Source organism: Macrobrachium nipponense, chromosome 26 (assembly GCF_015104395.2).
Source record: "Macrobrachium nipponense isolate FS-2020 chromosome 26, ASM1510439v2, whole genome shotgun sequence".
Classification (NCBI taxonomy): domain Eukaryota; kingdom Metazoa; phylum Arthropoda; class Malacostraca; order Decapoda; family Palaemonidae; genus Macrobrachium; species Macrobrachium nipponense.
Genome location: NC_087215.1, coordinates 76,176,771 through 76,201,997, shown reverse-complemented (window position 1 = coordinate 76,201,997; position 25,227 = coordinate 76,176,771). Strand labels below are relative to the sequence as shown.

The window sequence follows — 25,227 nt, the reverse complement described above, 5'->3', positions numbered from 1 at the left end:
CCTATAAAGAGTCCAGGAGGTCCTGATGCAGAATTTTACAGGTGCAGAAAAACCCTTTTTCTATAAATGGCATGGTTGTATGTACTGCTTCTTTAAGGTTCACTAACGTAATTGTAAATTGGCCAAGCAGTGCTCATGACTCCAGAATATTTTCTACTTCAAGACTAACAGAGCCTAGAGTCGGGCATGTATAGAGGTGTTTTGTTGGGAGACAGTGATTATCCAAGCCGTTCTTACATAATGACACCATTTCTTGCTGGCAATACTACACAAACAGACGTTATAATGATGCGCACATCAAAACTCACAATCTTATAGAACGTGCCAGAGGACTGCTTAAATAAAGGTTGGCAGTGTTATCAATACCGGTCAGAACTAAGTTGAATAATACTGGGAACATAATAATTGCTTATGCATAATTGTGCAATAACAAACAGGATACCTCTACAGGATGAAGAAAATCTTGAATTGGATGATCCTGATGTGGGTATCATTGAAAGAGCTAACAATATCCAAGTAGCTCAATGTAGAGCCCACATTGTTGACAAGTTTTTTTTTAAGTTTAAATAGATATATTCATTTTCTGTTAATTAGGTTTAAAGTAGTGCAAGGAACCCCCAGTCCTGGTAATTTGCACTTTAATAACAATAAATCTATAATCTTATTACTTGCATTATTTAAGAACCATTTTAATATTGATTTGAATAAAGTGACAACACATTAACACAAGAATGCTTTTTTCAGCGCTAACAGCTGTATGTCATAGGTAAATTGAACACTATACCAAAAAAATGAAAACACTTCTTATCGACTTAATGAAATATGAAAATATAACTTACATGTTTGCCTTTAAAAAGGTACACTAATGGATTTATTTTATTTATTTTCTGGTTCATCCTGAAAAAAATATTCAATAGCAAAAGCAATCTATGGTTAAAAAGATGTAATTCATTCTAGATTACTAGGATTAACTGAAAGGATAAAGGATAAATACTATTTTTTAACATAAAAGATTTATTCAGGAACTCTTACCATAGTTGTCAATCTAACACCCTGAGAAAGACAAGACTAGTACGTACTTGCAAGATGAAAATGGTGATAAAAAAAATTTGTATAAAACTTGTGATTTGGGTTGAATCATAGCTATCTGGACCTGTGGTTCAGGTCAAATCATAACAGCATTATTTAGACCTTTACTTATGATGTCTAATATACATTATTCAGAAACATTGGTTTATATAATAAAGGGCTGCCAACGCAAGAGCCAGTGTCCTGCAGAAGGCGAGGGCAATCTTTAAGTAAGAATATCATAAAAGTATGGCAAAAGTAATAAGATTGACAATAAAATATTATAGTAGCCCTAATAAGTTCTAAACACTGATTAATTGATAAATCATCCTGTTAGTACATATTATCCCTATCACAGCATAGGCTACCAATTTTGAAAATATAATTTCGAAGTAAACCTTGTAATGTATGATACTCGATACCTAATTTCACTGAACATCAGATTCATCAAAATAATATAATACCTAATATCAAGATACAAATGACATATACGATACTCAATACCTAATTTCACTTAACATCAGATTCATTAAAGCACTATTATATAATACCTAATATCACAATGCAAATGGACATAGCATACAAACTAAGAAATGAATATTTGGAAGTATACATTGTACTGTTTGGTATCAATTAACTAACTTACAAATAGGAACACCTGATTCATGAGAGCACCTTCATATACCATAGTATAAAATAAATAAAAATATATACTACACTACATCACAGGCAAACCAGAAAAATATGAAATGGTTGGTTTGGTTTGGTTTATGGAATTTAGGCATAATGTCAATCAATGGGGCAACTATGGCCATTCAGCATTACAGAAATGATAAAGTTAATTGCTGACCATATGATGAAACCTTCATTTAACAAACACACCTATCAGTGGAGTCATTTTTCTCTCCTAAAAGCAAAAAACTTGATCTATGGAAATAACACCTACTGTAGCCCTAGCAATAAGGCTAAATTCCATAAACCAACCAACAACCAACTACCTAGTTTATTCATGAGTTGCGCATTGCTTCATAGGCAATTATTTTTGCACTGTCAAGAAAAGCATTCAAGTTAGCAAACACAGTCATTGCTGATGAGTGCATTTCATCCACAAATTCATTCATATTGTTAATCAATTTCACCTTTAGTTCATGCTCTTTTTTGGCCATTATATGTTGCTCCTTTTCATTTTCCATTCTGAGATGATTGCAGTTCCTCTTGTCTTTCCCTACCACTTGATGTATGCATCGTCCAACTTCAATTTTTTGGGTGAAGAATGTGCTTTCCTCTGTGGGGTGGAGAAGACGAGGTATTGGCGATACATCCCGTGATGTGTTGCGCAATTTTGGTGAAGTTCTGCCTGGAGTTACAATAGGCGTTGAAGGACGGGAAGTTTCATGGGGAACTATGGGTTTAAAAATTAAGTGTTCCATTGAAGACGGTGATGACGTAGCTGACCGATTAAGGAATGTGGATCTTGATTCATGATTAGACGAAACACCACTTTCTGATTGTGCTGAGGTTGAAGGCAAATGAGAGGTTGAAGGCAGTGGCTCCGTAATACCTGAAAATAGTGCTGAGGTTGAAGGTAGTGGCTCCGTAATACCTGAAAATATTAGGTAAATAAATATTGATCCTACAGCACCTTAGATGTAAATCTCTTCTGCAGTACTTCTAAACAGAGTATACAAGTGCTGGAACCTTTAGGGTCATACAGCATTGAATGTTATCTTAAACCCAGTCATCATTAGTTGAAGGTTCACTATTTTATCAATTTCATTCTTGAGAACATCAGAGTACTTACTTATTTTAACATCATGTATGGGCTCTCCTGTTTCATCAAATGGATGAAATGTTTCAAAAACGTCTTTATCCATGGCCAATTCTTCTGCCATCAAGCGATGCAGCTATCACAAACTCTTCTGAATGGTTTTGAAGATCTGGTGGAGGACCACCAACAGTTCTGCATAGCTTTTTTCTTGACAGCAGCATCTTCCTGCTCATCTAGTCTAGTATAAAAAAATATATATTAGAATAAAAATATTTTTCCCATTGGTTTTCTAATATATTCTAACAACTGTGACTTTCAAAATAGATTGTAATGAAATTTAAAAATATAACAAAAAGCCTACCATCCTGTGTAATTCTCTTCCACCTCCACGAATAACTGAGTTTAAAAATATCTGTCGCATGATTGAATTCAACAAGAAAAGTAATTTTGAGCATTTTCTTACACAAGTAATTAGAATGAGCACTTAAGAAAATAATGTGACCTTTATGTAGCTGGAAATGTGGGCTGCACATTATAAACATAATGAAGGGAAACAACCAAGTGGCCTAGCTGATCCAGTCTTGCCCGCTTGTTGATCCACCTCCGAAAAAGTACTTTAACACGTCCTGACACTGGAGATGGGCACCAGTCATGAGTCATCAGTGGTGGGAGCAACACCTCAAGACCTCTACTCTCCTTTCGAAGTAAGCAAAAGTACTTTTTCGGAGAGTGGATCAACAGCGGGCAAGAGTGGATCACCTAGTCCACTCAGTTTTTTCCCCTAATCCGCTGAGTTCATGTAGGCCTAGCCTCCGAGCAGTTCACATAGCTGCAACAATCTGTCGTAGCCAAGACTGATAGGCATTGTGCAGTCTTCAGGCTCCAGACATGCTAGCCTACATGTGAACTCAATTAAAAAAAAATTAAAAGGGGGGCTAGCCTATTTCAGGTGTTGCCTACTCCAAATCATTTGACCACCTGCAGACAAGAGCCAAGATCTCAAATGTTGGCTGAATCTGTTAAAAACAATAACTGGGACCAGTTTGCAAGCTGGTTTCACATGTTAGGGTAAAGAAGTATTTATACTTCGGAAAATCTCATATAGCTACCCATAAGAAAAATAGCCAAAGTTTTACCATCAATTTTTACAGTAATAAACTGGGTGTAAGCTAATAAATGTTTAATTTATTTGCAAATCCACTCATTAAAAATACGATAAAACTGCTGTGTGCTCTAGGCTTTCTATCCACCAGGAAATTGTAAGATCCTCCACATAGGTATTCTAAACCTAAATTAGAAAATTACCCAATTTCCTATGATAGGCATTAAAAAGAATCCATATAAATTATACATATCTAATGCCTGATACACCAACTGCTTTTGTAATCAGCTAGACATTACTAACCTAACCTTTCCTAGAGCACTCCTCACACCCCCTATGATTTGGTTAGCATAGCCTTACCCACCTATTCTATGCTCCATTCTATTTATTTGAAGATAATATATTTATATAATATAATAACTTTAGATGATAAAATGGTGTTCCCTTGGATTAGCTACGCTAGGCTAGCCTGATGTGAGTAGTTGCTAACAATTGAAAACAAGCAGCCCTGGCCTAGGCCTTTCATAGCATAAATATCTTTTAACTAACTAACACTTTACAAACCATTTAGCCCCCAGCGGCCTAAATTTGCTCTGACTACAATTACAAAACAAAAATGCATCCTTACTTGCGTTTTACGTGGTCGAAACAGCGCTTGACCTGCTTTGATGACCGTGGAGGTTGATTTGGATACATGGCGTTGAACTTCACAGTAATTTCTTGCCATGCCTGACGTTTTCTTCCCAAAGTTCTACCCGTCGATCGGTCGTTGATACACTCATGTTCCTTTATCAAATTAAGCAGCATTAAACGCTGAGAATCAGCTACTGGGGTGCACGCCTAATATTCCGGTACCTTCGTATCTTGGTGAGTTCCATGAGTTGCGTAGATTGCTTGCGGTAACAGTTTGTTCAGATTTCCACGCCAAATCAGGACAGCCAATATCAAGTATACAAAATATACTACAGATATGTAGTATCTTTTTATAATGAATAGTAAAGACATAAAGCCATTTTAATTTTGCATTATGGTAATAAAAGAAATTGTCTATGATACTGATACAGCCTTGTAATCATCGATTCCAATCATTTCATTCCCAATAATCGCATATGTTGGTAAGCCTGTTTAACCAGTGAGACAATGTGATGGGAGTTCGGCCTGTCGTACGATTTCTGGATACTACGACAATCCTTCGTTTGAGACCATACTACCGCGATCGCCTTCGTATTGACAAATGCGATCGTATGATTTCTGGAGACGGCCCATAGTACTAAAATCAGAAATTCACATTCTATCTACCAGATCTCTATGAACGAATCCATCCGAGATATTCCAATTACTTCGGACATATATCGTGTTTTTAAGTATCTGAACGGTTTCGTTTTGCAGTTTTAACTTATAAGATATAATTTGCAGCATATTTTCATATTCTAGAGTAAATTTAGCGATATGTCTTTTCAGTAAAAACAAATGGGGAAACTGGATGAACGAAAGCTAATGAAAACTGTATCTTCAGTTTTCTTGTCGAGTGTACGTAGCTGGTAAGTTAGTTTATTTAGGGGGTAGCGGGTGCAATTAGGATACCTAGAACGAATGCATGAGCCAGCGTTAAATATGAGTGGATTTCTATTGTATCAATCAAGATTTAGTTTTCGTGATACATTTCGTAACAGAACCCAACAGGAATTTTAGCTTATGCTGACTGCTTATTGGGGGCTTTTTAAAATCTGAATTCAATAGACTACGTTCATTTTTTTTCAAGTACAAGGCATAACCGTTCACGTATAGCTAGTCGGTATTCCAGTCATATTTAGGCACGATCACGGAATTCGGAGCTTGAAAAACGTGTCCCCACTAATAAAAACCACTGTAAACTTTAGAGGACATCTTAACAGTGAAAAAAATTAGGCCCATTGCTTCGACATCACACGAGTGAGTGGATGAGTCATCGCCCAGTAAACGGTATGGAAAGGTTTCCAGTAATACGAGAATGATCCGAGGTCGTCATTCCTCCTCCTCTCTCTCATCACGCCTCAGAATAGCTAAAAGTTCTCACCTTATTAATATAAGTTAACGATGGTATCTCGGATAATTCGTCAATGCAGCAGAGTTATTTAATAAATAGCTGTTCCTAAAGTTCCTTGGAGAATGATGTGTGACGGAGAGACCTTTGAAATGTTTGACTATCGAGTGTGTTTGATCATTAACGTTGTTTTGTTTTTTGAACGCGAAATGCTGTCTTATACAGTGTCGTTTCATTATATTGGATAGTAAAAATAAAGGCTGATAAGTCTATATTGAAGCATTTGATTTCAAAAATGCCACCTAAAGGCATTTTAAGAAGGAAATGGCGCAGTGCTCACCAGTCTCTTAGAATCTGTCAGGTTCTTTCAGTATCAGGAACTCTTAATAACAGAATGATTAATCAGTCGCATTTGGGCATTATTGAATGGCATTTCTGAGGATACGCTACACGACCCCATTCGAGTCGTTTTGAAGCGAGAAATTCGGTGGTTTCCATGGCCCCCAAAGCACCCGTTAGGGGTTTGTACCGTCAGTGCACCTCCTCACGACCAGTGCCCGGAAGGAATAACTTAGGATTCCCAACCTGCAACCCCTTTCATTCCTTTTGCTGTACCTCCATTCGTATTCTCTTTTTTCCATCTTACTTTCCTTAACCCTATTCTAATCAGAGTTTCATATTGCAGGTGTACTTGGCTATCGGCCTAAATTGTATAGTATAATGTGCTATTGTTCCGAAGCTTTTAGTACTTGAGGAATTGACCGGAACTACAATGCCTTTGTAGTTTTAGGCCTATATCATTATTCCAAAGATCACGTAATTACTTGAAGCTTTAACTGGTACAATTTGTCTTTTAGTTTCTTGTCCATCAATAATTATTTGCATAAAACTTATTATATGTGATTAATGTAGATTATTTATTTATTAATTAATTTTCTTTAACAGAGTGAGCTTCACTTCAGGGCCATTTTCGAATCAAGTCATGTCGTTTCAGTACATTCACAGAGGCGATAACAAGGAAGGACGGAAACAGAACAAGAAAACTTAACACTTTTATTTTAACTACTACTACTACTCCCAGGTTGTAGTACAGGTTCTTTTTAGGTCTTTATATTCTCAAGGATTGCAGTCAGTACATGTACCTCAGTGACAAGGAAGGACGGAAACAGAACTCAAGAAAACTTATTTTAAACTAGAAAAATTACTTAAATCAACCTTGTGAGTTTAAACACTTAATTGCACAGAATATTAAAGAGAACTAATACCAACACACACAATTAAATGTGACTATATTTATAAATAATCAAAATTGGCAAAAAAAAAAATACACAATTTCACCTCAAGTGAAGTGCCAGAAAATGGGTTGAATTCTGGGCCGTGATCAATCCAAACTGCTACCAAAAGGGCCAGTACTGAACGCCAAGTACTAAAGGGCAACACCTTGTCCCGAAGGAAAAGGAACGATAATTAGTTTTGCCGGGCGGCAGCCTTCTTACTAGTCACCTAACGAGCCAAGTTGCTCTCACTCCTGTATACAGCAGCTGGACGAAAGTGGATAACACGGCAGGTAAATCCAAAACCCAGTGCCGGGATACAGCGACGACACTAGTTTTCCCGTCAAAATCCTCTGACGGGAAAAAGGGGCAGAATCAGCGGTCGCAGATGACAGCCTCTGCGAAACTCCCCACTATAGTGTGAAGGTCGCAGGTGACAACAACACCTGCGCGGATAACGCCGTAATCTAAGGACACACACGCACAAGAGACGTATATCAGCGTCTGCCAGAATCCGTGACAGAAATATCCAAGCGAGTGGTCCCTAAGGTGTAGGATTTAAGTCGTCCTCCAAATCAAAATAAATGCTGCTACGAGGAACAGTCCTGGTGAGAGCTCGTCAAGACCCGAACTCCCGTTGACCGGTCCACCATGTCTACTCATCACCTTCCCAGTGTTTATAAACATTCAAAGCAAAAGAATAACAATCGTTAAAACGATAGTTCACAAGTACACAAAGGAGGAGGAGGAGGCGCAAAAACACTGACAAACAATCGTAAAGCCACTTAACTTACAAGAGTAAACATACTCAGCAAAAATTTAACTTAAAAGTAAACAAGGCTGATTTAAATCAACAAAAGAAATAATAATAGTTTTACGTTATCCTAATAGCATACTTAATATGTCAATGCATGAATATGTAAGTAGGAATAGGTCAACAGATTTACACAGGAACTGGTCTGATTTTTTTTTTACCAGAATCTTAAATATATAATGACAGGGTCAGGAACCTTCTTGTTAAACCCAGATTTCATTCTGAATAGTACTAGGTTTGTCGTACTAAATATATTTTATGTAGTTATTCATCCTGTGCTTCTCATTTGTCCACAATACCTGTGTATGCAAAGTGAACTAGGTAGGATGTCAACTGGTTTCTGACGGTAATTCTGTTGTTCCCTGTTAAGGCGTCCACTCTGCCACTCGTTGCTTGATAGACCAAAGCTACATAGAGACCAGAAGCTCTCCCAGTATGTCGTTGTTATGACAGCATCATCTCAGTATTATTTTATTATTATTATTATTTTATTATTATTATTATTATTATTATTATTATTATTATTATTATTATTATTGAAAGAAATGGCTACTTCAGCAGCGTTACACTTGTAGAGATTCTTCTATATTTTTCGAATAGCGGCTTTTTCCGTGCTACTTAAACAGGCTAGTAGAGCGCCTATGGAGGTCATGATCAAATACAGTGTCAAAATAGGTGTATATATTTGAAATTTACAGATAAACTGTGATATCATAGTCATCAAAGTCATTAACGATTTTTTCTCTCTCGTCATCAAAGTCATTAACGATCTCTCTCTCTCTCTCTCTCTCTCTCTCTCTCTCTCTCTCTCTCTCTCTCTCGCAAGCGAGCGTTTCGTCTGGAGCTGCCAGACATCCTCTAGGGTAGGAAGCTGAGGGCGGACTGCTTTTAGTGTGATGTCCGTCCTTAATTATTATTATTATTTTTTTTTTTTTTTTTTTTGCTCTATCACAGTCCTCCAATTCGACTGGGTGGTATTTATAGTGTGGGGTTCCGGGTTGCATCCTGCCTCCTAGGAGTCCATCACTTTTCTTACTATGTGCGCCGTTTCTAGGATCACACTCCTCTGCATGAGTCCTGGAGCTACTTCAGCCTCTAGTTTTTTCTAGATTCCTTTTCAGGGGGATCATTGGATCGTGCCTAGTGCTCCTATGATTATGGGTACGATTTCCACTGGCATATCCCATATCCTTCTTATTTCTATTTTCAGATCTTGATACTTATCCATTTTTTTCCCTCTCTTTCTCTTCAACTCCTGGTGTGTCCCCATGGTATTGCGACATCAATGAGTGATACTTTCTTCTTGACTTTGTCAATCAACGTCACGTCTGGTCTATTTGCACGTATCACCCTATCTGTTCTGACAACATAGTCCCAGAGGATCTTTGCCTGATCGTTTTTCTATCACTCCCTCAGGTGGTTGGCTCGTACCACTTATTACTGCAAGGTAGCTGATGTTTCTTGCACAGCTCCAGTGGAGGGCTTGCCACTGAATCATGCCTCTTTTTTGTACTGGTTCTGTGCAAGTGCCGGGCATTTGCTTGCTATGTGGTTTATGGTTTCATTTTTCGTATTGCACTTCTACTATGGTGGGAGAGATGTTATTTCCGTCTATCGTTCTTTGAACATATCTGGTTCTTAGGGCCTGATCTTGTTGCCGCTGTTATCATTCCTTCAGTTTCCTTCTTTAGCTCTCCCCTCTGTAGCCATTGCCATGTGTCATCGTTTGGCTAGTTCTTTAGTCTGCTCCATGTATTGTCGTGCATTGGTTTGTTGTGCCAGTCCTCTGTTCTGTCTGTCATTCTCCTGTCTGTATATTTCTGGGTCTTCGTCTACTTTTATTAGTCCTTCTTCCCATGCACTCTTTAGCCACTCGTCTTCACTGGTTTTCTGATATTGCCCCAGTGCTCTGTTCTCGATGTTGACGCAGTCCTCTATACTTAGTAGTCCTCTCCCTCCTTCCTTTCGTGTTATGTATAGTCTGTCCGTATTTGCTCTTGGGTGTAGTGCTTTGTGTATTGTCATATGTTTCCTGGTTTTCTGATCTATGCTGCGGAGTTTCTGCCTTCGTCCATTCCACTATTCCTGCGCTGTATCTGATTACTGGCACTGCCCATGTGTTTATGGCTTTTATCATATTTCCGGCATTGAGTTTTTGACTTGAGTATCGCCTTGAGTCTCTGCATATATTCTTTCCTGATCGTGTCCTTCATCTCTTGGTGTTTTATCCCCTCCTTCATTCCTTCTTATTCCCGGTATTTGTATACCTGTCTCAATCTATGTGTTTGATGTTGCTCCCATCTGGTAGCTTTGTTAGTCCCTTCAGTTCTCGTTTACTTTGCCTTTTTGTATGTTGACTAGGCGGCATTTTTCTATTCAAGCTTCCATCTTTTTATGTTTTTCCAAAAATTACATCACCAGTCCTGATTTCCCCAGATAACATTTTTCCTTACCAATCCCTTGATCCCCATCAATCCTTACCGTCTGGTTAGGGTATCTATTTCCTTGATGCTCTTACCATACAGCTTGATGTCGTCCATGAACATCAGATGGTTGATTCTGTTGCTTCTTTTCTTGAGTTGTACCCGGTATCCATCTTCTGTAGTACTTTTGTCATGGGAATCATGGCTACTACGAAGAGTAGTGGGGACAGTGAGTCGCCCTGGAAGATCCCTCTTCTGATATTAACCTCTGCTAGCCTTATCCAGAGCTTGTAAGTATTGTATTCCAGTTGCGCATTGTATTTTTGAGGAAGCTGATGGTGTCCTCTGCCCCATATATTTTCAGGCATTCTATTAGCCATGTGTGGTGGTATCATGTCGAAGGCTTTCTTATAGTCTATCCATGCCATGCTTAGGTTGGTTTTCCTTCTCCTATACTGTTCTTCATTACCATTTTGTCTATCAGGAGCTGGTCTTTTGTGCCCCTACACTTCCTTCTGCAGCCTTATGTCTGGCAGAAAGTAGAAGGCTATTTGTGCCATAACATGGTTGATAGTTTGGTCGGAGAATAAACCTTTAGTAAATCGACATAGGCCTAATTCCAAGGCCATCGCCGCCTCCTTCGAAGTACAGATGATATCACTCACATTGATTTGCAAGTGACGTCACGAATAATCATTTTCTATATGGAAAGGTCTTCAAAAGTGACTGATCTCTTGCTCATTCCAACTTGATTGAAATTGGTGAATGCCGTACATTAAGAAATCCTTTGGAATAGGCCTGGAATGAGTTTTGATTGGAACAACTCGTTGGTATAGTAGGCTATGAGTTTTTGGAGAAACTGGTGATGACTGGAAGAGATAAATACTCTTCATTTTCTGAAGTAATTGAACTGTTTGTGGCCTGGTGTTTGTATACATTCCTTGGTCAGTCCTGTTCTCTGAAATTCAGATGAAATAAACCTTGTTACATCTCGACACTTGGGAGGTTAACAGTTGATTTGGAGAAAACTATGAAGGAATTTGGTCTAGTTTCTCCAGCAATCCTGACCATGCAGTCAATTCTCAAATTGTATTCAATACCACAGGACGGGAACAAGAATCATTTAAGAGCAGGTATTGAGGTCATTCTTAAGAACAGTTCAGTTCTTTAATTACAGCAAACCGCAGAGAGAGATTATCATCGCCTCATAGCAACTTCAAAGGAACTATATAGTCCAGTTTCTCTATAAATGAGAGACGTATATATTCAACCTTGAATATTACTCGTATCGAGCCTCCTGTTTCCCATAATAAGTATCTAATGGAGAAAATTTTCGTTACAGACGATGTTTCGCTTCAAGTTCTACTGTAGCCATTTCGATGATCCAAGTCGTTTCAGTACTACATCCATGAAGACGATTACTAGGTACAGCTCACAGTTCGCCAGGGTCGAGTTATTCAAGTTACCATACAAAACAGAAAAAAGGCGCAGTATCTCTTCATTTATATAGAGCCATTGATAGATATTATAGCAGAGAATTAAGAATGTTCCTCAGTAAAGCTCCATTTGTTACGTGGTCTATTACTACGAACGTATTTTGAATTTTGAAATGAATTTGAACTCGTCGGTTTTTTACGAACCATTTGGCCCAGATTTTTACTTTTATTATTAAAAAAAAAAAAAAAATCAGTAATTTTTATTGTTTGTTTAGTCAATGAGTAAATTAGGATAGCGAATGCAGTCAATTAAATACAATAGCCTATAAGTAATTCTTGTTTGTAAAATGAATAAGGTAGGTTAAGATATTATTATAGCTAAATCACGAAATTGTCATGAATAACGAAAGTAATATCCAAATTAAGAAGCAAATAAAGTAATAGGAAACTGAATAATCTGTGAATTTTGGCGTCTGGTTCGTTTGTCAACTTCAGTTTGGTTGTGGATAAGTTTTTATGTCTATAACGATGCAATGTGACGCTTTTGATTCTTAAAAAAAACTCGTAAATATTTGAAGAAATCTGTTTTAGCGTTTAAATTGTTAGTGTACCTGTATCTAACTGACTTTGTGGATTTACTGAAAACGACATAGATGGAAGATCCAGGGACCGATTCAACGTCAAAATGTGTAGTAAATTGGCGTCGACAGTTGAACTGTGTAAGTTCTTTTATGCTTTTACTTGATTTAAAAGAGGCCCATAATCTGGTCGATGACACAAGAGGCCGACTCCTGTGCTAAAAATATTGATCATTTGTAAAATACGCAAATAATTTTGCCATAAACACCTACTCTGCTGGAGATATTAAAAACCGAATCTACAGGTATCAACAGTCCTTGTTATATAGGTATCTATAGACCTTGTTATATAGGTACCTGTAGACCTTGTTATATACAGTTCCTATGTAAAAGTACGAACCCTGAGATAGGACAAGGTTAATATATCATTTGCCTGGAACTTTAGTATCAACTTTTCACCAGAGGTGTCATGTTGAATTATACAGTCGTAGCTACGATCAGGAATTCCATACTTAATAGGGTTATTTTTTTCTTCTTTTTTAGATGTATAGCCTGTTATAAAAATCTACAATGATTCTGTAAAACAGTAGATTCCACTTAGCATTTGCACAGAACAAATATTGTTATGAACTTTTTGCAATTCATGATCAGATTTTTTATTTGATACTGAATGGTATTTATCGCATGCGTCTGGTTTGTTTATAATATTACCTATTCATTTGCATAAAGTTAGTCAAGTATTCGCATAAAATGGACACGAAACCAAAAGCTTCCTGAATTAAGCCTTTCGTATAATATTAACTGTTGTGTTTGCACGTCACACAATGCCGTAGGCCTATAGTCAGCGTATGTGACCCGTCGGCTATATCTGTTTCATTAATTAAGAGGCACTTTTCTTCTATTATTTGTCGAGACAATTAACTAACAAATACTTAAACCACGGCAGAGGGATTAGAGAATCCCTCTGCTGTGGTTTAAGTTCGATTTAACTAAAACCAGACTAACGATTAATTTATTTCTCAGGTCTGTCTGTCTCTCTGCGGGCATTACGGACAACTGATGACGTCCACGCAACACATTTCGTAGTCTCGATTTTCTTAAGAGAATCGTGTGGCCACTTAACTCCTTATTGGTAACGAATTTGTATATACCACTTTTTTGACCTGATAATAGTGTAAACTATACAGTGTAACTATAGATATGAATAATGAAAGCTAGTATACTTACTTATTTGTACATTAGTCTAATTCTTGGTAATGGAGGCCAGTGTATCATGAATAATGAAAGCTAGTTACTTACTTATTTGTACATTAGTCTAATTCTTTGTAATGGAGGCCAGTGATCATTATAATGAGCCCACTTGATCTTCCTTGCAAGAATTTTCGAAGCCTTTTGGATGGAGCTGAAGGAGAAATAGTTTGTCATTTTAGTCCCTTTATTCAGCCAAATGTTGGTTTTTGTGCAAAAGATTTCTTGAAGAGAAAAAAAATAGAGTCGAATATGGAATTAATCCTAAGTGGTATTGCGTTCGTGATTATGGTCTAAATCACGGGTAAGGAATTATTGCAATGAAAATGTAATTAGTTGAGAACTTACAAGGTGTATGTTAGTCATGTACAGTTAAGTCAGATTTCTAAGTTTTGTAACAATTATTAAGTCAGATTTCTAAGTGTTTCAATTGTATTAGGAGTTTTTTTCAAGTTGATGTAATAGGTAAACACATTTTTTAACTTCGTTATAGATATCTGGACAAAATACTTCCACAACAAAGGAGTATTGGTATTGCTGGTATAAAACTCTCCTAGCTTTAAAATAGTACGCCATGATCAAATATTGACAATCTGATTGTTACGACTGTTGGTCAAATTACAATTTAGGGAAAATGCTTTTCATCATATGCAATCAATACTGAAAGATTGCTTTCATTTCAGCGATTCGCAACTTTTAAATAAGCATCTTGGCACTATGGAAATTTGAAGTTCTGACTAACTTGAGTTTTCTCTGTACTTCTCAAATGGTTATTGGTCAATTCTATGTTATTTATTATAGTAATTGGTTGGTTTTTTAAAAAGAGTACTTTGAGGTTAACTGAGCCAACCAGGGGAGCGTTTGGATCATGACAAACTAGAGAGAGAGGTGGGACAACGTTATTACTGAAAAATCTTGCCAAATTAAGGAAAATGTTGAAATGGTTTTAGAAACGTTATAGCCAGGCTCAAGTAATAATAATAATAATAATAATAATAATAATAATAATAATAATAATAATAATAATAATAATAATAATAATAATAATAATAATAATAATAATAATATAATAATTTATCATATAATTAAGAAAAAATATTATATAGATCATAAATTAATACACACAGCCATTCTTTTAACATAATATGTTTGAAAGGAGAGGCTTCTTCCAAAAATAATAATAATAATAATAATAACTAATAATCTAATAATAATAATAATAATAATCAATAATAATAATAATAATATAATAATAATAATAATATAATAATAATAATAATAATAATAAGAATAATAATAATAATAATAATAATGTAATGAAGAACAGTAGGAGAAGGAAAACCAACCTAAGCATGGCATGGATAGACTATAAGAAAGCCTTCGACATGATACCACACACATGGCTAATAGAATGCCTGAAAATATGGGGCAGAGGAAACATCATCAGCTTCCTCAAAAATACAATGCACAACTGGAATACAATACTTATACAAGCTCTGGAATAAGACTAGCAGAGTTAATAAGGAGAGGGATCTTCCAGGGGCGACTCACTGTCCCACCACTCTTCGTAGTAGCCATGATTCCCATGACAAAAGTACTACAGAAGATGGATCCCGGGTACCAACTCAAGAAAAGAAGCAACAGAATCAACCATCTGATGTTCATGAACGACATCAAGCTGTATGGTAAGAGCATCAAGGAAATAGATACCCTAATCCAGACTGTGAGGATGTATCTGACTCATCAGGTGGAGTTTGGAATAGAAAAATGCGCCTTAGTCAACATACAAAAGGCAAAGTAACGAGAACTGAAGGGATAAAGCTACCGATGGGATCAACATCAAACACATAGATGAAACAAGATACAAATACCTGGGAATAATGGAAGGAGGGGATATAAAACACCAAGATGAAGGACACGATCAGGAAAGAATATATGCAGAGACTCAAGGCGATTACTCAAGTCAAAACTCAACGCCGGAAATATGATTAAAAGCCATAAAACACTTGGGCAGTCCAGTAATCAGGGGGAATAAAGCGCAGGAAATAGTGGAATAGACGAGGCAGAACTCCGCAGCATAGATCAGAAAACCAGGAAACATATGACAATACACAAAACACTACACCCAAGAGCAAATACGGACAGACTATACATAACACGAAAGGAAGGAGGGAGAGAACAGAGCACTGGGGCAATATCTGAAAACCAGTGAAGACGAGTGGCTAAAGAGTGCATGGGAAGAAGGACTAATAAAAGTAGACGAAGACCCAGAAATATACAGAGACAGGAGAATGACAGACAGAACAGAGACTGGCACACAAAAACCAATGCACGGACAATACATGAGACAGACTAAAGAACTAGCCAGCGATGACACATGGCAATGGCTACAGAGGGGAGAGCTAAAGAAGGAACTGAAGGAATGATACAGCGGCACAAGATCAGGCCCTAAGAACCAGATATGTTCAAAGAACGATAGACGGAAATAACATCTCTCCCATATGTAGGAAGTGCAATACGAAAAATGAAACCATAAACCACATAGCAAGCGAATGCCCGGCACTTGCACAGAACCAGTACTAAAAAGAGGCATGATTCAGTGGCAAAAGCCCTCCACTGGAGCCTGGTGCAAGAAACATCAGCTACCTTGCAGTAATAAGTGGTACGAGCACCAACCTGAGGGAGTGATAGAAAAACGATCAGGCAAAGATCCTCTGGACTATGGTATCAGAACAGATAGGGTGAATACGTGCAAACAGACCTGACGTGACGTTGATTGACAAAGTCAAGAAGAAAGTATCACTCATTGATGTCGCAATACCATGGGACACCAGAGTTGAAGAGAAAGAGAGGGAAAAAATGGATAAGTATCAAGATCTGAAAATAGAAATAAGAAGGATATGGGATATGCCAGTGGAAATTGTACCCATAATCATAGAGCACTAGGCACATCCCAAGATCCCTGAAAAGGAATCTAGAAAAACTAGAGGCTGAAGTAGCTCCAGGACTCATGCAGAAGAGTGTGATCCCTAGAAACAGCACACATAGTAAGAAAAGTGATGGATCCTAAGAAGGCAGGATGCAACCCGGAACCCCACACTATAAATACCACCCAGTCGAATTTTAGGACTGTGATAGAGAGAAAAAAAATAATAATGATAATAATAACAATAATAATAATAATATTAATAATGCAGGTAAAGATAATGAACATTTTACTATACTTTGTTAATAGGACCTTACACGAAGAAGCCTCCTACCTTTTCATTGCAGTTCAATTTTGAATTAATATTTATAGTTTAATTTAAGATGTGGTTGTTTCAGAAAGTGCTACAGACCCCCATCACTGTCTGAAAAAGACCCTGTCCCATCTGTGCCCCTTTCAGTGAAAGGGGCCTAGGTATAGGATGATTGAAGTCTGGTTATAACGAATTATCTTTCATTACTTTGTAAGCCTAAAGATCTCAGTGATATGAAGTTATTAACTTCTGCCTCATCTCTACAGGAAATTGTCTGCAGAGTGCAAATGGGACAAGCTGATCAGACCACAGTATCGCCTCGCAATTCAGCAAGTATCTGTGAACGAAGAACTGGACTTCAAGAAAGCCTACATTTATATTTAACAAGTAGAATGTAGTACTTAACCTGTGTCAACAGTTGCCTATGGCCAGATGAAATGGTCCCACCAAACATTTCCTTACCAGTTAAACAATAGTTTTGTAGCACTCAAGATTCATAAGTTTATCATGTCAAGTACTTCAGTACATTTCAGGATAGCTGTTTCCATTTCTTACCAGTTTAAGATGACTATAGGTTCGATCAGTTTTAGGATACGTACATATCTTTTTAAAAAATAAATTCGCTATATGTTTAATATTAGCTATCAAGTACTACTAGAAGTTCTGTGTGTTTCAGGATACATAGTTTTGCTTGATCAGGGATCTAGTGTCGGTGTGATATCAGTCAAAAGTAGCTCAGTGTGTCTGGATACGTAGGTCATTCAATTTTCTTGTGAAGTATTAGCAATCTGGCAACTTTCAGGATAAGTGCTTTTTATTTACATAAGATTAATAATAGTTTCAAATTAACCATAAAAAAATCTCGGTTGGTTTTAGGATAATTAGCCTTTATTTTGTTTATCTGAATATATAATTGAAATATTAGTTCAATAGTTATGCCTTAAAATACCAAATGTTCACTTGAATTTCTCAGCAGTGTTGACATCAGCTGCAAAGGAACGTAGTCATTCATATCAGGCTGCATAGTTTTTACCTGTGTTCCCATTAGTTGACCATCATCTATCAGGTAGTTACGGCTGTTCCAGGCTCCATAATTTTAAACATAAATTTCTTGTTAGTGAAATAGCAGCTATTAGGCAGCCATGGCTACTTTGTGAGTATCTTATATCGAGGTCACATATGTTAAAGAATAGCTTTTCATCAACTTAGAGTAATATTACAGTCAAGTAATTGACTTTCATAGAATACATCTTCGTCTAGTTGTGATCTGCAAGCTTGCCTATGTACGAAGGTCACTTGAGTTTAATGGTAGGATATAATGACGATTTTCTGTCATTCCCTGACCCTCAACAAAAAATATCAATAGCAAAAAAATGTCAATAGTTGTAAACAACAGGATTGACTGACTTAATGGAATATCTTCGTGTTGGTCAGTATAGTTAGGAATAATTGTGGAGTCAGACTTTTCAGGTATTGGCGTTTATAGAATAGATAACATTCAAGGCTAATTATTCCTGATATATTTCCTCAGCAAAGCTTACTATAAATATTGCTAAACTAACTTCTATAGCAGTAGGACTTGGAATAAAGATACTCATATACATTTTTGAAAGTTTTTTCCACATTTTGTTTCTTTAGTGATTTAAATCAGATTTCCTTTAGAAAATTGGGAATAGTTCCAAGGTCTTGCGTTATTGTAATGTTATGTCAGTGTTGGTTCTTATACTTTAAAAATTAAGATACTGGAAGGCTCTGTTGAATACAAGGAAGAGAACTCATCCTGAAGCATTGGCATGATTGAAATGCTAAGATAGAATGTAGTTTATTAGTTTCATCTCAAAAAAAGTATAAAGAACTTTTCGTTCTTTCCAAGCGATTAAACAAAACTGTGAATTTTGTACATAGCTTGCCATGACAAAAATGCTTCTTGTTTAATAAAGGTTAATTGTGTAAGTATTGGAGAGTACTTTATCAAGGGCATTATCATCATGGCATCTCTGCATATTTCAAGACACTGAGGCTGGGGATGGGGAGGTTCCAGAATAAGTATTCTTTGCGGGCAGTTATGCATTGTAGTAAAAATGTATCATAGATAAAAATTATGGAATAAGTGAACTTTGAATTTCACTGTAACTTTAAGGGCCATTTGCAATACTGTTAATGGTATTTTAGGTAAAGGATTCAGTCATATTGTAATTCAGTCATTACTTGTGGATAGTTTGTTTTTTTCTGAAAATACCATAGGTAGATGAACCTGTAAGTACACTCAAATTCAAAGCGTTACCTTAAATGAGATTAGGTATTGTTAACAAGGGTGCCTTAGGTATATGAATGTCAATTCGAAAGTAGTCTCTGAAAGGGAGTAGTTTGACAAGGCTATATTTGGCATATGCATAAACAAGCATTCTCAGTTATGTGAACAGTTTATTCGACTTCATGCTACATTGATAGATAAGCTTTCTTGGAAGATTAAAATCACCTGCCTTGAGAACTAGTCATTTATTTTTCTCAAAGAAACTTAGTATATTCGAGACATTTGACTCAAGATCAATTCCTTCCATAGTAGACCCGTAGCTACTGGGATATTTGCTATTTAATTGAATATGATTTGTTACTGTTTCCTTGCAAGGTTCTCACAGAGGGACTGATTTTCCATGAACACTGTGAATTGGAGCAGTTAGGTTAAAGAGGTTGAACAGCAAAGTGGAAGGAACTATAGGGGAAACTATCTAATAATCAGGGAGTTCTGTTACACGTAGACTTGGCTTAAAGAATGATTATCAGACCCGTAATTACATTGCAAGAGGGTACATCTTAAGTTGCTTGTGATTCTTAACAGAAAACATTTGAGAAATGCAATTATTTTTGAGTTATAGTTCTAGTCAGTTTTAGAATAAGTGCAAGTGTCTTGACATATGGAGAATTTTTGGTTAAGGTATAATGGATTTTTTGTTGAATTATTGCATAGCGTTCCCATTGAGTTTATAGTTGAAGATTCAGCTGTTAATGTTAAAGATGTAACTGTTATTGTAAAGAATTAACTTTAAATTTTGAATAATTGGAAAATTATTGTCATACCAAATTGTAAATTGATTTTGTACAGAAACTGTGTTTCAGCTTTCTGCTCAGTTCTCACCAAGTACTGCATAAGGCCTCATTTATCTAGGAGTATGAATTACTTCTGTTAGGTCCTAATGAAACGAAATAAGCTTAAAAACTGCTGAAAATACTCTAGCCATACCAGAAAAGTCTGAATATAGGAACCAGATACATATTGTTGTAAATTGATGTAAGTATCTTAGACACTGTTCTTATTTCTTCCTCTCAACCTTCCAGTCTGTCTAGACCTTTTATTTTTCTTCTGTCAAGTCTAAATCTTATATACTATACATTCATTGGTATCTTTTCGGTCTGCTGTTAAAGCTGCTACTAGGAACTCTTTGCAGCACAACTTGTAAGCTGCTGAATTGCAATTTTCCACTTTTCATGCTGCAATAAAACCATCGCCATTTGTTGACCAATTTCTGCATTCTCTCTCTCTCTCTCTCTCTCTCTCTCTCTCTCTCTCTCTCTCTCTCTCACATGGTTTTTTAAAGCTTAATTTCACACTTTCACACTTGAATTCCCGCTTATTCACACTACATACTTCAAGGTGCTTTTTCCATTACTTCTAGACACAGGGATTAAACACCTCACATTTCTTCACATTCCCACACTTAAAAGCTTCCTTGATTACTTTAAATACTCACTCTAAACACACAGCAAAAACATTTATGTGTTCAATTTGTCCATAATCACAGATATTACGACTTTAGATGAGGGTATGAAACCGGTAATAGATCTTTGGGCGTGTAATATTTGTTTTGGTACCTAAATTAGAGTGAATTCTGTTGTTGTGCATGTATTTTTTAATGAGATTAAGTTGAGAGGTTCATATTTACCCTAATATTAGAGAAGGGAAGCCTTTCTTTAGCATTGTGTACTAAGTGAGCGCAGGAGCAGTTGTCTGTCAATTTTGGCTTATTTTCTTATATGTATACTTATATAAACACTGTATGTACACAAAACTGGAAATATTGAAAAATAAAGGCTCTGGGAGCCAGCAATGCAATGCCTCGAGGTGGGGGGAGGGAGAGAGCCTCCTCAGCTGGAGGTAATGAAACCAATCGGTTACCAACTTTGAAGTCGACCCAAAAAAGGGCTTATTATAATAATAATTAAGTTTTCTAAACTGACGGCTGGCCAGTTGGGAAGAAGTCTTGTATATACTTCCTTCATGCTTTTTAATATGTTTGTCAGTTTTATATGCCACAAGGGAAGATATGTTAGACCTCCAAATGTCAGAGAATGTTGTTGAGTACAGTTAAGCCTAAGGTGGGCATGGCAAGGTTTTACACCAGCAAGACAAGCCTGGACTTACGTTCACTCTCATGGCTGTAGTTTCGTACTTATGCAAATGTTTTGGTTGATTTGTAGTGTCCTGGCGTATATTGACCCACCCACAAAAAATTTGATATCTACCTGTGTAAATGTACATTTTGGCATTCTGTTTTCCATTTCAGTTGAAGATTTTCTAGTTTTTAAAAGTTTCTCTAACATCATATTAGAAAATTAGTGTTTTTGGTATAATTACACCTCATAGAAAACAGGAGAACAAGTAATGAAAGATGGTGACAAAGATAGATATACATCGTGAATGTTTTATTAGCCATTTTGGCCTTGACTTAGTACCAGACAGAATCCTTGACTTTGAGAGCTGAGAATATTATTTTACTTGTAAATTTCAATTGATGAAGCTATGAATAATTTGTTAAGAAAATCTACGATTTATATACTACATTTGTCAATCTGTTTTCTGTTTTCATTAATTTCTTGTAAGATTTTCTCTTGCATCTTGTTACAGAATTTGTGTTAAGTCTCGTAAAAGACTGTGGAATATGTATATTTTTGTTATCATTAGGTTCTGCCATTTTCTGGCCTAATTTATGTAAGTTTGCTATTGTGACAGGAAGAAAATACCAACTTTCTGAGCATTATTTACCAAAGTTAGAGAATTTGTCCTGTTTACTGATTATTTATTGTGTCACTGGAAGTTTTTATTACTTTACAAGAAATTTTTCCTACAAGGTTATTTTTAAGTGTATTTGGTGTCATTTATGTCCTCCGGATGTCTAAAAACGTGTACGTACTGTAAAGTTTTTAAACTCAAGTTAAAAGTCGTCTTGAAAGATTAAACGTAATTCTAGAAGATATAAAGTTCCAAGGTACAAAAGTTAAAAGTTTTCTTATATCCAAAGCAAGTCTACTCAAGACATAAAGTTAAAAGTCATGCTAAAAGCCTTTAAAGTAAGTCTTTAAAAACATTTTGGAAGTTAAAACTCATCCTGTTGGTCACGTTTTTGACAAAACTATTGATTATATATCGGACACATGCCGTCGTTCCAAAAGGTGGTACCAGCTTGGGGCTCAAACGCCTTCTCGTCTTAGCCTTGGCATTTCATTCGTGTATTTGAAATAAAAGAAGGGCTAAAATACCACGATGGCCATGTTTGAAAGTCTGTGTGAGAAACCTTAACAAATTTCATAACATCGTCAGCTAATTAGAAAAAGTCTCGGGTGTTTGTGAGTGTTAATTTTAGAGGACTGTTTATTGAAACCTTTGCAGAAAGGTTAATGTGTAATAATGTGGCTCTGGATATACTAGAAAGGTTATTATAGGCCTAGTACTTTCACCAAATACCTCACCATAAGTTCATGCTAAGCTTCTGAGGCTGTGAGAGATAATACTAAAAACAAAAGGTTTCCCTGTCATTTAATTAGATGAGGAAAGAAGTCATCAGGTTACCTGTCTAATGTAAGGCTTAATGTATATAGAAAGTAATCCCATGAATAGCTTGGTAATAAGGTTCAGATGACTCGTGCTATGGAGGAACTAAGTCGTTGCCTTGCAGAAACTGCAGCAGTTTTTAATGCCAATTTCTTAAATGTTTACTTCAGTTTGTAATAGTTTAGTGGCTTCAGGTGCTGAAATGTTTCCTTATAAGTTTTTTTTAGACAGAGAAAGTGTTGTTTAAGTTTACTGCGCTTTGTGTCGGCTTGTAGAATTAGAGATGCCATTTCCCAGATGTGAAGTGCTCGAATATTGGATACGAGATTTTATTTTGTTGCTTTGTGGATATTTAGATCTACAACTAGTGTGTAACTTTTGCATTGCTCCAAAATTGATCTTGGCAGGGTTGGCTGAGTCATGGTACCTTTGAGAAGTCACTCAAACATCAGCTGATTTTACAGTTAATGTGCCTGATCTAGGGTAACTTAATACACTGGTCACGATGTATGATAGAAATGTCTTTTTTTGATTTTGTATTGATTTGCATCTTAACATTTCTATAGATGTCAGTGGATTTGTGTAGAGGTTTTCTGAGTGTTGGGACAGTAATGACGTTCAGGAGGTATGTTGCTTTGTAGTTTAAGGTTAAATAAGTCATTTTTTATTGGATTCAAAGTGTTATTCCACGAGAGTCTAAGTTTTGGAATAATTAAATGATCGAAGGGTTTCATTGTTTGTAAGTAGTAAACTTTGTTGTTCAGGAAACTTTGGTAATGTTTAGCTTTATTAGGAGTGTGCTAAGAGTTTCATCTTGGCTACAGAGTCTAGTGCAGTAGTGGAATCTTCTCATCTCCAGATGTTTTAGACTGATGTCTCCTGAATATCAGGTGCAACAGTTTTACTCTCTCTCTCTCTCTCTCTCTCTCTCTCTCTCTCTCTCTCTCTCTCTCTCTCTCTCTCTCATGAAAGGCAGGAGAGTTGGAGATAATGTTAAAAAATGCATAACTTTTTTGCTTGAATTTATGCATCTTTTTGCAACATTAATGATTGAGCTCTCTCTCTCTCTCTCTCTCTCTCTCTCTCTCTCTCTCTCTCTCTCTGAGGATTCACCATCGCTGGTATCGTTTGAATACCTGATACGAGGAAGTTTAAAAAACGGGATAATGTTTGCCGGTGTTCCAAACAAGTAATGGATTCAGGAAAAATTATTCCGATTCATCTACTCTCAGAAAGTCTGCTTTTCGTATTTTTTGCCTCCCGGTGCTCTCTTGGTTTGTAATACTTTTTGGTTTAGCTTGTACACAGCAGTTTGTGAGTTTCTCTCTAAAGTAAGTCTGTCAGCTGTGACATATTTCTGTTTAAAATGTCTGTATGTTGCATTTTACCTTAATCCAGGCTGTTAGTCTGAGGGGTTTTTCCTTCAGGAAGTCTGTTAACCTTTATGGTTTTACCCTCTCAGAATCTGTTAACTTTAATTCTAAGGCTTCCAAGATGTCTGGGTTTGTGGGTCTTTGCCTAAAAGTTCTGTTATACTTTGGTCATTTGTGACTCTTTATGACAAGAAAGTGTGTTCGAGAGAGTGTCTGGGCTATAAAATCTGTTATCTTGCCTTGAGTTCTTAACTAGAAAGCCTGTGCTAAGAAGCAGCATACATTCTGGTTTGGGAAATGAGGAAATCTAATTAGTGTGAGAGTTGTTCTTAACTTCACTTACGTGCTTAGAATGTCTGATCATACTTTTGAATTTTATGCTCAGGAAGTTTTGCCCCCAAAACTGGGCCATTTGAAAGAGTTTTATGCCTGCCAAGGTATCCGTTTGGTAGAGGTATTTCCTAAAATGTTTATAGTATCTTTGGAGGAGACCATTAGTTTTTAACCTGCGAATTTTTATTGGGGAGGTTTTCCCCCCGAAATATGTTAACTGTAGGTGATTTTTGTCCACTGAGTAGGTTCTTGAAAGTTTTTTGCCTGGAAAGTGTTATTAGTTGGGTAGTTTTTTTCGCCTGGAGTGAGATTTTTTGTGAAGAGAGTCTGGTGATTCAGGAGAGGTCTTTGTTTGGACTTGAAATTATCAGCTTGTGATTTTGTTTTCCTGAAAAACTTGTTGGTCTGCACGTTAATTTGCTGTTAAAGTTCTCATTTATTTGCTTAAAACTTTTCTTGGTTTGGGAGGATTTTTTTGTTTTGTAGGCTTACAATTGTCAACTCAGGACCCAGAGATGATTTTGCCCAGAAAATGGTGTTTTTAAGCCTACCGAGTTTGGGAGTTGATTCTGCCTAGAAACTGGTGTTCACAGGCCTACCAAGTTTGTCAGTTTGGAAGCCAGAGTTGATTCTGCCCAGAAACTGGTGTTTATAGGCCTACCGAGTTGGTCAGTTTGGGAGCCAGAGTTGATTCTGCCCAGAAATTGGTGTTTATGGGGCT

At 36.6% G+C, this 25,227-nt stretch overlaps 1 long non-coding RNA gene across 1 annotated transcript; it reads left to right on the top strand.

Moving 5' to 3' along the window:
* The first annotated feature begins 12,270 nt into the window (after nucleotides 1-12,270).
* LOC135200456 (uncharacterized) lies at nucleotides 12,271-23,751 on the top strand. The gene is made up of 3 exons (XR_010311289.1): nucleotides 12,271-12,627; nucleotides 13,510-13,618; nucleotides 17,240-23,751. It is a non-coding gene; the product is annotated as an uncharacterized LOC135200456 (long non-coding RNA).
* Nucleotides 23,752-25,227: the final 1,476 nt, after the last annotated feature.